Source organism: Gopherus flavomarginatus, chromosome 2 (assembly GCF_025201925.1).
Source record: "Gopherus flavomarginatus isolate rGopFla2 chromosome 2, rGopFla2.mat.asm, whole genome shotgun sequence".
NCBI classification, from domain to species: Eukaryota; Metazoa; Chordata; order Testudines; family Testudinidae; genus Gopherus; species Gopherus flavomarginatus.
In genome coordinates, this window is record NC_066618.1 from 293,860,689 (window position 1) to 293,875,090 (window position 14,402).

Below are 14,402 nucleotides of genomic sequence, written 5' to 3' on the forward strand. Positions count from 1 at the left end.
ACCTGCATGGGAACAATTAAGCACATTCACTATTTCAGGAGGTATTTCTGTAAGCCTACCCCAAAAGCCTGCTCATGACCTATTCCCTTAAAATAGCCCTGCTGAAGAGAGGGACAACACGACAAACTGGAGAGCTCAGAAAAGGGCGTCTCAGTGCATCACTGACATTTAAGTTGGTGGATCTCAGACTTGCCAGGTTCAGCAGACCCGTTCCATGGAGCAGCCAAGAATTCGACTTGTAGACCATCTCATTTATCTCCATCTCATTCCTGCATCAGCACGCAAAGTTAAGCCTAGTGGTGCCATGCTCGCTACTTCTCAGCAGAGCGGCATTTCTGACAGCTAATATTTCAGATATTGGAGAGCGTCTCTGCTCCTTCCCCTCCTCCCCAGCCCACTATGCCCCCCACCCTCCCGACCAGCCTGCTTGCAGCCAGAGAAGCCACATAAGAGATTTTTGTTGTTGTAGAAACAGATCTTTTAGGGTGACCAGATGTCGCTCAGCTTTTGGTTCATGCCAAGAACACAGGGCTCCAGATACGCATGGTCGAAAAGAAGAGAGCCAAGAACCCTAAGAGCAAATGTTTCCCAAGAGAAACTCACTGGCATTCTCTCCGGCAAACTGTTTTCTTTGTTTTGTTTGCTTAAAGAAAAGAGGCTAAAACAGAGATCCTTTAAAGAGACAGGAAAACAAATCCTGTACAGCAGCTGAAATACTGGGTATTATCAATATAGCAGTAAGAGACCCATTCAGAACAGCAGAGCAGCCATAACTACTATTTCCACTGATTAACCTGTAATTCATTTGAAAATGCAGCCAGTTTGTTCCAGCACCTCCTTCTGACATCATTCATCTTTACTGCCTGAAAAGAGTAGCTCACTCCTCAGCACTCTCAGTGGGAACAACTGATCCAAATAAATATTTAGTTTCTTTAATTGCTCCTTTAACGCCACCCTGCTGTGCCCGCTGATTATTTTGCAGGCTTCCAGCTTCTGATACACTTAGAGGATTTCTTGTTCTTTATTTATAATGCCTTTGGCTATTTGATCTTCACACTCCTGAACTTTGATCTTACGGGGCATCTATCTCAGTTTAAGTTCCTTTCTATTGACTTCACATGGGTTGGATTTCCACTTCTGAAGGATAGTCATCTGGCTCAACCAACCTCTGAAATCTTCCCCTCTTTATTCTGCTTTCTTTTCTGCTAGGGGCATGCGTGCCCTGTGTGACTATCAGTGTGAGTATGAGGTTATACTGTGCTAAACCCAAGGATTTTAATTTCCTCAGTGAGGATTTTTGGGTCCTTTATGACTAGCTTCCCGTTTTAAAATCCTCCTTTTAAAAAGTTCCATGTTCAGGGACCAGCTTCTTGGACTTCATTAGGTTGTGGTCCACGTTAGTTACTTAGTGTTTCAAGAACTTCTTCAGACAAGTGAGGTGTGTTTGTGACTTAGGACCCAGTTGAAAACTGGATGGTTTTGTATTTAAGGCACTACACAAAGACTCGAGATCTAGGTTTGATTCCTGGCTCTGCCACGTGCTCCCCGACTGCCTCTGGGCAAATCACTCACTCTCTCTGCCTCAGCTCCCAACTGTACAATGCAATCATCTTTCCTTTCTTCCCCCTGAACCTCCCCTCCCCTTCCTCTGTCTTGTCTATTTACAGTGCAAGCTTGTTGGGGCAGGGTCTGTTTCTTACTATGCCTGTGCACAGGTTGCTGATCTCACTAGGTTCTGATCTCACTTGGGGGCCTCTGGATGCTGCAGTACAGAACTGTACACTTGAATACTGCACTCTTCCAAGATGCAGTCATTTAAGGTAGCATTGAGAAATCGCGTCTCTAAACCTTGTCCTAGTGTGACCTACAACCAGTTTATATGCTGGCAACTGAAGCTCACTAATTACTGCTTTAGGAGACCGAGTTGTTCTGATCTCCCTGCACAACGCATACCCTCTATCCTCTTTTTCGATCTGGAGGTTGGTAGTATAACTTCGGGAGCACATCCACACTCCTACAACTTGGGGTTTGAATCCCCTGCTCCACTCAGAAGAGGCTTCTCATTAGATTTGAGATTTACAGGTAGAGCTGGAAAGAGACAGCAAAACCCACAACAGCCTACTTTCCTTTATTACCCCCAGTCCCGTCCTTCCTTTGGCAGATGCTGCATCTTCCTGGCCAAGGACCCGAACAGAATAGCTTACCCAGCCTCTGAGCAGCGCCCATTGATCAGCCTGAGAGCTGGCTGCCGAGCAAGGAAAGAGCAGCCACCTCCCTTCCCCCACACCTTATGGAGGAATGGGTTAGTAGCAACACAGAGGCTTAGCTCTGCTGGAGCATGACCAGCTGCTTGCTAGGAGCCTTGCTCCTGACATTACTTAGCAATGGCTCCCAGTAGAGCAGGGATCGGCAATCTTTGGCACGCGGCCTGCCAGGGTAAGCCCCCTGGTGGGCCGGGCCGGTTTGTTTACCTGCTGAGTCCGCAAGTTGGGCTGAACGCAGCTCCCAGTGGTCGCGGTTCTCCGTTCCAGGCCAATGGGGGCTGCGGGAAGCAGTGCGAGCAAAGGGACATGCTGGCCACTGCTTCCTGCAGCCCCCATGGGCCTGGAACAGTGAACCGCGACCAGTGGGAGCTGCGTTCGGCCGAACCTGCGGACGCGGCAGGTAAACAAACTGGCCTGGCCTACCAGGGGGCTTTCCTGGGCTCCTGAGCATGATGCTGGCTTCCCTGAGGCAGCTAATCCCTCTAAAGTGCACTGCAGTCTTTTGCTTTAACTGCCAATAGCGCTCGCACTGCATACATTATCAAGGGGTTGTATGAATATCTCAGCCAGGGAGAGGGTTTAGCTCCATTTTACAGTCAGGAAGACGAATGAAGATGTTAACGCCCATGTTTCCAGAAGGAATCACTAATTCTGGGTATTTGACTTGAGAAACCATGGGCCTGGATTTCAGACCCACTGGAACCCACCACTCCCACTGGAGTCCATGGAAGCTAGAGTTGCCTAGCCGCTCTGAATGTCAGGCCTTAAGATCATTGGTCCCCAAACTGCAGGGCATGCCCCCCTAGGGGGGCATGGAGAAACATTTGGGGAGCGTGCAGTGGGGCACAGGCCACCCCCATGGTGGGTGGGGAGGGAGTGCCACGCATCCAGCCCCACTCTGCCCCCAGCCTCGCTCCTCTCCCAACCCCCCTCAGACCCCAGTCCTGCTCTGTCTGCAGGGCCGGCCAGCCCCACAGCAGGTGGGTGGGGAGGGAGCACCACGCTTCCAGCCCTTCTCTGCCCCAGACCAGCTCGTCCCCAAACCCCATTCAACCCCCATTCCTGCTCCGCCTTCTGGCCCAGCTCTGCCCTCTGCCCCAGCTCTACTGCTGAGGAAGCCTTGGCTGTGCAGTAAGTGAGGGCAAGGGGGGGGTTACTGATACGGGGGGAGGACGGGACTGGAAAAGTTTGTGCATCATTGCCGTAGATTCTTGAAGCCGGGCATCAATAAGCACACAGCTTTTACAGACCTGTGCATCACTGAAGGTCACATACTGAACCAGTGGCAGAACCAGCCTCAGAACCCAGCCCTGCGCTCAAGGCGTTCGATTTGCCAGTGTGGCTTCTCACCACTATCTCCATGTGCTAGGAGCGTTATTACATCTGTTCCCCGTAGCACTTGCAGCACCTTGTGGCAGGAGATTGAGAGAGGGAGGGTGGCTTTAGAAAAGTCAACAGTGACCCCATGTTTTGCAACAAATCCTGGGCACCTTTGCTATCTGGGACCATATAGAACATGGTTGCAACCAAAGTCCTGTAGTGGCACCAAATCTTGTATGAAGAGGGTCAAATGAGATGTCTAAGACAAGGTTACAGTTTGCTGGTTATAATTATGATGTTTATATGTGTGTATCATTTTTGTAGCTGAAGTTGTGAATATTGGCTCTATACAGTCTTACGTTATGCTTCTGGGTGACATCCCAGATAAGTTGGTGTTAGCTCTGCCTAGCCTGCTTGATGGCCCATTAAGGACCATCAGCTGTACAACCGACCCATTGAGAGAAGGCAGATACGCCCTGTAAATCAGCAAAGTATGTAGGAACTTGCCCATGTGACTTCAGACTCCATTTTGCTCTAATTTTCCACAGTAAGGACAAAGAGGTTCTTACACCTCGAAAAGACTATAAAAGGCTGATGCCCCATCTCCATCTGGTCTTCAATCCTGCTTCTTACCTCTGGAGGGACTTTGCTACAAACTGAAGCTCTGAACAAAGGACTGAATGACCCATCCCAGCAGGGGATGTACTCCAGAGATTTTATTTGAACCTGCAGTTTATTCTACCACTGCTACAAGCCTGAACCAAGAACTTTGCCATTGCTGTATGTAATTGATTCCATTTAACCAATTCTAGCCCTCATCTCTATCTTTTCCCTTTTATGAATAAACCTTTAGAGTTTAGATTCTAAAGGATTGGCAACAGCGTGATTTGTGGGTCAGATCTGATGTGTCTATTGACCTGGGTCTGGGGCTTGATTCTTTGGGATTGAGAGAACCTCTCTTTTATTGGGGTATTGGTTTTCATAACCATTCACCCCCCAGGACAGGGGGCACTGGTGGTGATACTGGGAAACTGGAGTGTTTAAGGGAATTCCTTGTATGACTTGTGGTTAGCCAGTGGGGTAAGACCAAAGTCCTCTTTGTCTGGCTGGTTCGGTTTGCCGCAGAGGTGGAAAAACCCCAGCCTTGGGCCGTAACTGCCCTGTTTAAGCAATTTGTCCTGAATTGGCACTCTCAGTTGGGTCCCGCCAGAACCACATCATTACAGTGGGTCTTGGTCCATTTGCACTTTGAGTAAAAGAATGATGTTTCTATGGGCAGAGCAGGGACACACTGTTCCCTTTCATTGTTCCTATGACCTTTGGTTTTAATGGGAAAAGGAGATCTAGAAAAAGCAAAGAGGAGAAGCAAGGAGGCAAACGTTCATCCTAAAGCACACGTGTTATTCAGCACTCAGCACACAACAGAAGTGGCTTTAGGTATTTTATTAAGGTTTCCTTTTCTGCAGTTCACCCCCCTGCACAGTCCCTAACAGGAAGTTTAAAAAAAAAAACCATGTGCGATATAGGGCCCAGCAACCTTGACTTCAGTCACAGGCATCTGAACTGGAATATGGAACGTAAGCAGAGAGAACATGTGCAGCATAAACAGACTGCAGTGGGTTGCTGCCCCAGCGCTGCAGGGGGAAAGCGGCACAATACTGATAAGTTAAATTAATATACTGCCTTGTATCCGGAAGGATCACAGGCTGCTTCACAAAATATATTGATGACTTACCTCAGGGGAGAGCATTCTTTGGGAACAGGGAGAAGGAGTAAACCTCTTTTGGGGCAGTGCTGTCGTGTAAGGTGACACCAAGGAGTGCATTGTTGGAGCTGGGACCAGCGCCAGTGGAGTCTGTTGTATTTCACGCTGCTCCTTCTCCCCAGTCTCCTGGGACTTGGACTTCTCACGAGAGGCTTTGTTGTATCCGTTCTTATGGGAGCTCCTTCTTGGGCTTCTGCTTCAGTGATTGGTGCAGCTCCTCCTGGTTTCTCGCAGACACTGGGAGTGCTGATGCCAGATGCAATCGTGATGTTGATATCAGCTTTGGTGCTGCGGGAATCTGAGCTGATGCTGGCGCTGGATCTCCTTTGAGCTCTTTTCTTGCCTGTCTGCTCGATGACGCTGGCTTGTCCACTAGTAGGATTCAGGAATTTGACTCCTCGGGGTCTGATGAGACTTTCATGGACTGTTCCAGAGGACAGAATTTCAGCTTCCTGTCTCGTGAGGTACAAGGTCTGGTGGAGAAGGACAAGCATTCTGGGCCTCTGCTCAGAACGTGAGATTCCCCCAGGGAGAAGAAATATCTGCTGTGTCCAGCCTTCAGGGGATTTAGTCCATTGCAGGAGGGCCAGAGCTTGCAGCCTGCAGGTTTAAAGTCTGCCATGTTAAGGAGCCCTGTACTGTGTGCATGTCTGGAGGGCAGAGTCTGATTAGTGGAGTTCAGTCCAGGTGGGTCAGATTAGTTCACAGTGGTCAAGTACTGGAGATGTGAAGACTCCATCCTGCAGACTTTGGCAGGGTTTGAAGAAGTTTAGCCTGAGCTAAGACCTAGCTGATTGGGCATTTTCCAGGCTCTATGTCACTGCCAGGGGTGATAAGAGGAAACTGAAAGAGAGTGGCAGCTGCCTCCTCTCTGCGTTTATGCCCTTGTACAGGAGCACGAGGCAACACCAGACTATATGCTTCCCCAAAGGCCACTGCTATTCAAAAACCCTCCAGGCTCCCACGCAGGAGGTGCCGGCACACCTCCAACGGGCTCCACACTGGTGCTTACTGGAAGAAAACCAGGGGCCCAGCTTGACTATCACCACCAAGCAACAGACTGCAACTTGCAGTACCAGGGAAAAGGAAGTGGATAACACACATGTGCATTTTGCAATTAAAGGAGCTGGAAGTAATTCTTGCCTCACTAATCCCATCTCCAGCTGTTGAACAGTAATGTGACAGAGCTAATGTGCCATTGACATTTGTGAGAAGGCGGCTCTAACCTGTGCAAAAAAGAAATCCTGTCCATCCAGCATGCTCGGCAAAGAAATCACATCTAAATATGCTCATAGCCTTGACTGTACATCCATCCATCCTGCTGCCTGGTCCCTTGCCATTTGCTGTTATCTTTAGCTTGCCACATAGTAACACCTGGCCCCATCATTATGTGACATTCTTGTTATCCCACAGGAAAAATAAAAAAAACAACACAGCAGGAACTAAAAATGATACATCCCGTCCCATCCCCAGGGCTGTCATTGGGGGCTAACAGTGCGCTGTAGTGTCAAAGTATTAGATTTTAAAAGAAAGGAAAAATATAAAGAAGCAAAGAGGGAAAAGAAAATTAAGAACAAAATGTGAGGTTTTTGAGGGAGGAATATTGGTGATCAGCTGAGTCAGAATTCATGTCCAAACACAGCTGGTTGTATGCAAGAGCCTAAACCAGCATGGATTCAACAAGGAGATACGCTTAAGCATGAACTTTATACTGTTAATGTTGAGACAGGCTGATTGCCTTGTCCCACTTTAAATACTGTCTGAATAATTATTTGCAAGTCACCAACCCTGGGCTGCAAAGATTGACAGTGTCATAAACGATGCTTCAGCCATAACAGCTGCTGCCAGCAGGAGTTCTAAGAAATGTCGCTTTTAATTAAAAACATCGTTTTGAAATACACTGCACAACTTCTACATGTGAAGAGAGGTTTTACCCACCGCGGGCATGAGATGCCATGCAGAGCCGAATGGGCACGGCTTTCCTTATAGCCTGGAAGGTCAGCCACAAGATCATACGTGCACAAAAGGTGCCAGGTATTCTTAAAAGGGGTATGCAAAGAGCCCAGTCTTGTTTCAATTGTGTTAGCAACTTGCCTGGGCTTCCAGGAAATGCTATGTGAAACAACTGCATGGAACAGAGCTCCATACTGCAATGCCCACGGCACCACTCTGTTTTCACTTGGTTGTCTAATACCATGGCAGAGGTTTTCAAGAGTGACTAGTGATTTTGGGTATCAGTTTTTGGATGCTCGATTAGAGACACTTTAAAGGGGCCCAATTTTCAGAGCGTAAAGTGCTTAGCACTTGCTGAAAATCAGGTCCTTTCCAAGGCATTTCAAACTGGGCCCATGAAAGTCACTAGTCACCTCCTGAATTCTAGTCCTACTCCCTACCACACTGCTGCCCCCTAGAAAAGGAATGTCCAGCTAGGGTGACCAGACAGCAAATGTGAAAAATTGGGATAGGGGTTGGGGAGTAATACGAGCCTATATAAGAAAAAGACCCCAAAATCGGGACATCTGGTCACCCTAGGTCCGGCCAACATGCTGTTATTAGGAGGCAGAGCTGGAGCAGTATAATGTTAGGGACATTAAAACAAGAGTGATGCAAAAGGACTTCTTCCTTCTCTCCAATAAAACCCAAAGCCTCTGCCCATGTTTTAGCTGGTTCCAACTGAACTGCAGCCAAAGCAGCACGAAGGTACAATAATGTGCTCCAAGTGCTCACGAAAGGCTCGAATACAGCTCTGCACAGCCTTCTGAAAAACTACAGTGCAGCATTTCCAGGGCTACCATCACATCAGTTGCATCAAAATTCTGTTAGAGCAACGAACAAGGTCTCGTGAACTGCTGAGAATGAATACTCTGCAATGCGTTTCGGGAGCGGAGGTTCCCTAGGAACCTTTTACCACCGTCATCGGGTAGCAAATGTCAGACATGTGATCCCTATTCTATACGCATTCAATATTTTTTATTGGCTTTGATCCATTGCTGTCAGTAATCTGGATTCGGTGGGAACTGATTGCATTTGAGAAAAACATACTAATTTCCCACAAGGTCTAATTTTCTGGGGAAGCATTTCAACTATTTTGGCAAATCCATGTTCTGGCAATTCAGTACTAGTCCATAAATTCTTAATGGGTTTTCAATCACAATTCATCCCAGTAATACAAGCTGCAATACCGATTACCATATTAAGCATGACAGAACAATGTAAAAAGGATTTTTCAAGCAATATTAATAACCTGTCAAGTGAATAAATCTCCTTCCTACTCAAGCACTACAGGGGATCTGGATGCTGCAAAGGAACATGCAGTAAATAACCTTTTGGAGGAGGATAGCTTATTCTCAGCACATAGCCCTAGGTGTCCCTTGGTTTTCAGACTCTTGCACTGCACAGACCCAACCAGTTACTCAATCTGACAAAGCTCAAACAACGGAATCTGAAGAGAGGGTTCTACAGGGAGCTTTGTGTGGCCTAGCAGATAGAGAACCAGACTGGAAAGCAGGATTCTAGTCCCACCTCTACCACTGACCTTGGGCAAGTCACTTAACCTCCCTGTGCTTTGCATCCCCTCCTGCCCTTTCTCTACCTTGTCTATTTAGACTATAAAATCATAGAATCTCAGGGTTTGAAGGGACCTCAGGAGGTCATCAAGTCCAGCGCACAGCTTAAAGCAAGACCAATCTCCAGACTGATTTTTTTTTGTTTTTAAACACATCCCAGTTCCCTAAATGGCCCCCTCAAGGTTTGAACTCGCAGGCCAATGCTCAAACCACTGAGCTATTCCTCTCCACCATGCTGGACGAAGGAACAGTCTTATCACATACACATGCATAATCTCTAGCATAATGGGGCCCAGACCTCAGCTGTCACCTCTAGACTTTGTTCTAACATAAACCACAAAAGGAGAGCAATTGCTTTACAGCATAAGCAACCCTTCCTAGCACCTTAGTTTAATAGAATCATAGGACTGGAAGGGACCTCGAGAGGTCATCTAGTCCAGTCCCCTGCACTCATGGCAGGACTAAGTATTATCTAGACCACCCCTGACAGGTGTTTGTCCAACTTGCTCTTAAAAATCCTCAATGACGGAGATTCCATAACTTCCCTAGGCAATTTATTCCAGTGCTTAACCACTCTGACAGTCAGGAAGTTTTTCCTAATGTCCAACCTAAACCGCCCTTGCTGCAATTTAAGCTCATTGCTTCTTGTCCCATCCTCAGAGGTTAAGAAGAACAATTTTTTTTCTCCTCCTCCTCGTAACAACCTTCATGATTCACCATTATCCATAATAAAGATAAAAGAGCCACAGGGAGAGATCAGTGCCAGGTGATTGTCCCGAGCACAGGGCAGGGGAGCAGGAATCACCGTGTAGCGAACTATAGTCTGGGGCTGAGAGCCATGACTCTGTTCTTAAGCCACTTCACTCCTCGGTGCTTCAGTTTCCCCATTAGTCAAATCGGGATAATGCTCACTCCACCTTTCTAACACGGTTGGAGAGTTTAAGGGTACAAAATGTCACTAAGTGCAAAGCACTATTAGTAATAATAGTCCTGATTTAACCAGCCTTCTAGACCAGTGTCCACTCAAGCGCCAGTGGACAGTAATTGCTCTGGAAAGAGACACTACAAAAAGAAAGTACCACGGATTAACTGATTACGATTTGAAACACACACCTTTTTTCCCTCGTGATGACACAATCCACGACTTCCTGACTATCAATATTATGCAATGATGTGACCCTTTGGAACTTCACAGCAGCAGAGGTGATAGAAAACAGGGCCTTCCTGGTCCACAGTTGTAGCTCTTTAGTGGCTGAGATAAAGGAGAATCTCTTTTAGCTGCAAGCTGTATAGGATCTTGGAGGCTGCTGAGCAATTCTGATTTCATCCAGCAGAGGGCAGAGAACATACTACCAGACCAAGTATAAGCCCGTGAGTAACGTTTAACGTACCAGCCTTTCACCTCCTGGGTTCCAAAGAGGGAGAGAGGAGCCACAGCACAGGGCTGTGCAAATGGGAATGGGTGAAGTGCTGTTACATCTAGGTAGGCCGGACACGAAACACACAAGGGTCGGTGTCTGTGGACCTGCCACATCCCCAGGTGACACAATAAGGCATGCTTTGCTGCCTGGGTTCGGCAGAAACACATAGCAAAGGACGTTGGCAGATCAATGCCGAGGCACTATGCACAGATCAGAAGCCTATGTCTCTTGTGCTTTTAGTCACATAGCTAGGGCCAAGGGGTCCAGGTACAGAGCACTGAATTCAGCCTGATTTCAACCTGAGTACATAGACCCAAAGGGGGTTTTAACCACAAAGAACTGCCTACCATAATACCCCTCCACGTATAACCTGGGTATGTGTTATAAATACCACCCCGCACATACGCTGTGTGGACGCATGCAGCATATGAATTAGCTCATAGCTGGTTGCAACCTTCCTACCCTGCCGTGGCTTGTACGCTCACAATCCTCAGCTAAGAGCACACGGAGGAGGTTCTCAAACTGTAGGCTGGGACCCCAGAGCGGGTTGAAACTCTGTTATAATGGGGTCGCCAGGGCTGGCGTTAGACTTGCTGAGGCTCGGGGTCGAAGCCACAGCCCAAGCCCCAACCCCAGGGTGGTGGGGCTCAGGTCACAGCCCTTTCCTGCCCCTCCTTCCCTCTCATGGCGGCAGGGCTCAGGCTTCAGGCCCCCTTCCTGGGGTGGTGCAGTAATTGTTGTCAGGAGGGTATCACAGTGCAATGAAGTTTGAGAACCACTCGAGAAAGCCCCCATCTGTTGTAATGAGCAACATTCCTGGGCTGTCCCAGCAGCGTTATGCTAAAGAGCTTCAACCTGCAGCATAGAGGAGAGATGGACAGCTAAGAACAGAGGAGCAATGCAACACCTTGTGCTGTGAGACGTCGTGGAATTGGAGATATTCCAGGCCTGGACCATAGACATCAGTCGGTATACTACTAACATCCATCTAGCAGTGAGGGGATACTGCCAAGAGTCAGGATGGGCTAGCTGACCATCTAGAGTGCTCTTCTGATCCACTCACTTCATATGAATAGCATTAATTCTTCCTACTGAGACTCAGCCTTTTATTCCTAACACTGTCTCAGAGCGGGGTAAAAGGGTTCAGGTGCAAAACCAGTATGCAACAACAGAGGGAAATGGGGGTGAGGGTGCAGGGTGTCAAAACAAAGACAAGTTCAAGCCCAACTCACGACAGCTGCGTCTGTACCTTTCAGAAATCCCACCAGCAGTTTTGGAGTCTCAAGCAAGGCAGGCAGCCACAAAAAACCCAGCTCCGTCAGGTTGCTTCCAGCTCACTGAGTATTTAACATTCTGCACAGGGTGATCACTTAAGCCTGCTGCGATCTGGTTTCAACACTGGGTTTTCTTTTAATTTTCATAGGCAGAAGCATTAATTTTCAGGTTTGCGCTGTCTGAAGTTCCGGAACACAAATGGCTTTTTTCAAAAGCCCCCCCCCCCCCCCCCCCGAAAGAAACACGTACTAAGCAAATTGCAATTTACATTTTGCCACAAGCATCTTCTGCTGAAACCTCAACTGTCAGTAATTGTAGGATACATGAGTGAGTGATAAGTGGGCGTTATCGAGTGCTTTTATGAGTAAGTCTCATTAACCCTTTGCTTGTCTCCTGAAGGAGGCTGTTTAAGGACTGCATTACTTAAAACAAAGAGCTGTGTTTGTCCCAGTTCTGCTACTTGCAGCTTGACCCTGAAAAAGCCAATTAACTGCTCAGTACCTCAATTTACCTATCTGTAAAAGGGGTATAAATGATATTTTTCCAAGTGGGATGGTGCAAGTAGAGCTAATAGATTTTAATGACAATTTAGTCATCAAGTTTACCCTTGGTTTTGTGCTGGTAATTCACCTACAAACAGAGCATGATGTATTAATTTATTCTCTATTCAAAACTGATCAATGGTTTATTCAAAGAAATATCAGCCTATATATTGTTCACAAACTGTTTGCAGTGGATAGGCAAGTTGTGTGACTGGTCACCTAAGTCACTTGGCATTAAGGTTGCCAACGTGGTCTTTCAAAAATACAGGACATGCATGACAGAGGGGTGGCCAGTCCAAATCCGAATGGTGTTGCAACCTTGTGCACTAGGTCACACCACCACTCAAATGTGGCCCACCTGCCCCCGTCAGCCTTCTAAAGCAACACGAGACTCCTTTTATTCTGTATTTTAACTAGAGGTGTAGTGCTGCCGGAAACCTGATTTTTTATTTAAGTAGAGGACATCCCTAATATATGGGACTGTTGGCAGCCTAACATGGCATCTGTTCCCCAATGGGATGATCTAACCTTTATGTACTAATTCTGTTTCTGATCCAAATTAATTTGAGTTAGTCATTAAATAACTTTCTTTTCTGAATTAAACCCGGGCCTGGAATTTGACCTTCAAACATGCTTCTAAGAACAAGAGCTCACTCAAATGTCCATGAAAATGTGGATGTAACAAAGCTGACTCCAAGTAAATTTCTGAAAAGAATTAGCAAATACTCTGCACTCTTTGCCCAGGTCTAGCTACACGGCTCAGTTTGAGTGAAACACTTTGAAGTCCTTGGTTTCAAGGCCTTATTACTGCAAATTTTTATTACTATACTAAAACCAGAGCCTACACAAACTCAGATCTGCCTCTTGTTATGAGCAAGAGAGAAACTGACGGCCCAGCACAGTTCCTTGAAGGAACATAGCAGGGGGCTGTGGCAACATAGACGCAGAGCTGTTTCGGCAGAAGCTCAGTAACCTTTGTGTGTTTGTAGACACACACCCATTGTGAAACCTGGGGGCACTCACAGGACAGAGACTGAAAACACAAAGTAAATGAGTGGGGCAGGATGCCTCTGACTAATGGAGACTAACCATATTCCCACCCAGACTCAGGCTGGTGAGGAAAAGACCACCTGTGGTGAATGCTTCTGTAAACAGATGGGATTGGATTGTACCCCTGGACGTCAACAGATTCTGGCAGACAGACAAGGGGAAATGAAGGATTCTTGGCCAATAAAAAGATTCCTTAGTTCTAAACCCTGAGTGTGCAAATCGGAAGTTACCAAGAAAGCCGGGGGCAGGGAGAAGCAGAGTGCTAAGGAACCAGGAGCCATATGATATAAGGATTTGCAGATTTATTTAACTACACTGAAGCAGCATTCAGACCACTAGAAATATACTCGAGATACCCTGCACCACTAATGAGGCAGGATTTTGCTGTTGGCACTAGCTAAAGATTTGGAGCAGTAATGCTAGAAAAAGCCCATTGCAGTAATCAAACCATGAATCACTATGAGAGGGGCGGGGTGTTGAGAGACTGCCAAAAGGAAACTGAGAAGATGCTCCTGGCTACTGCCCCGACCTGGGAATCCTGGTAGGGTCGTCCTGCTCATTAAGAACTCCTAATCTGCATGCCTCTGACAGCTATCTGCAACACAAGTCGCTCATTACAGGTGCGCCAACTCATTTAGGGAAGATACAATATTTACGACATGCCTTGTGGAAAATGAGACGCCTCAAATAAAGGACATAGCCAGAGATTTCCCTGCATCTCTGACTTACCGTTTTAAACCCTCTGCGCACATGCAGCTAGCTCACAGCCGAGCAACCCTCATCTCCCGGGAGCTGCTGTTCCCTCTGCCGCGGCAATGCGTGAATGAGACTGGCTGTGGAACTGTCAAAGGAAGTATTACTGCCATTTGACAGCTTCAGATCCACGGTGCAAGGTGAAGTGTTATAAAAGTGCCTCGGTCCCGATCTGAAAAGTGACTTAAGAGACCAAATAAGAGTAGATGACACCGTCTGTCTCGGCCGCCACATCACTCGCCCAAGGTCACAATAGCAACTCGTGTCGCAGCCAGGAACTGAACACCCAGCCCAAACCTCACCCTAGGGCCCCATCCACGAGACCATCCTTCAGACCTCGACTGGGGAACATGCTTCCTCCTCGATCATTTGGTGTGACAGAGCTTGGATTCGTGAGCCTTCCAAACAGCCTGCAAGACTCACCTTGGCACCCCGGTATTTGGGGA

The 14,402-nt window shown here is 47.3% G+C and overlaps 1 protein-coding gene across 6 annotated transcripts in view; it reads right to left on the bottom strand.

Annotated features, from left to right (window-relative positions):
- The window catches only part of PTP4A3 (protein tyrosine phosphatase 4A3), a 174,244-nt gene that overhangs the window by 62,223 nt on the left and 97,619 nt on the right, over positions 1-14,402 (bottom strand). Inside the window, exon 1 of one of the 6 annotated variants that reach the window (XM_050941425.1) lies at positions 11,586-11,661. The exons of 4 other annotated variants lie outside the window; for them this stretch is intronic. The gene's annotated coding sequence lies outside the window, so the exon portion shown is untranslated. Of the gene's footprint in view, positions 1-11,568; positions 11,662-14,402 lie in introns of those variants that run through there. One more of the 6 variants, XM_050941424.1, reaches the window with a different exon arrangement.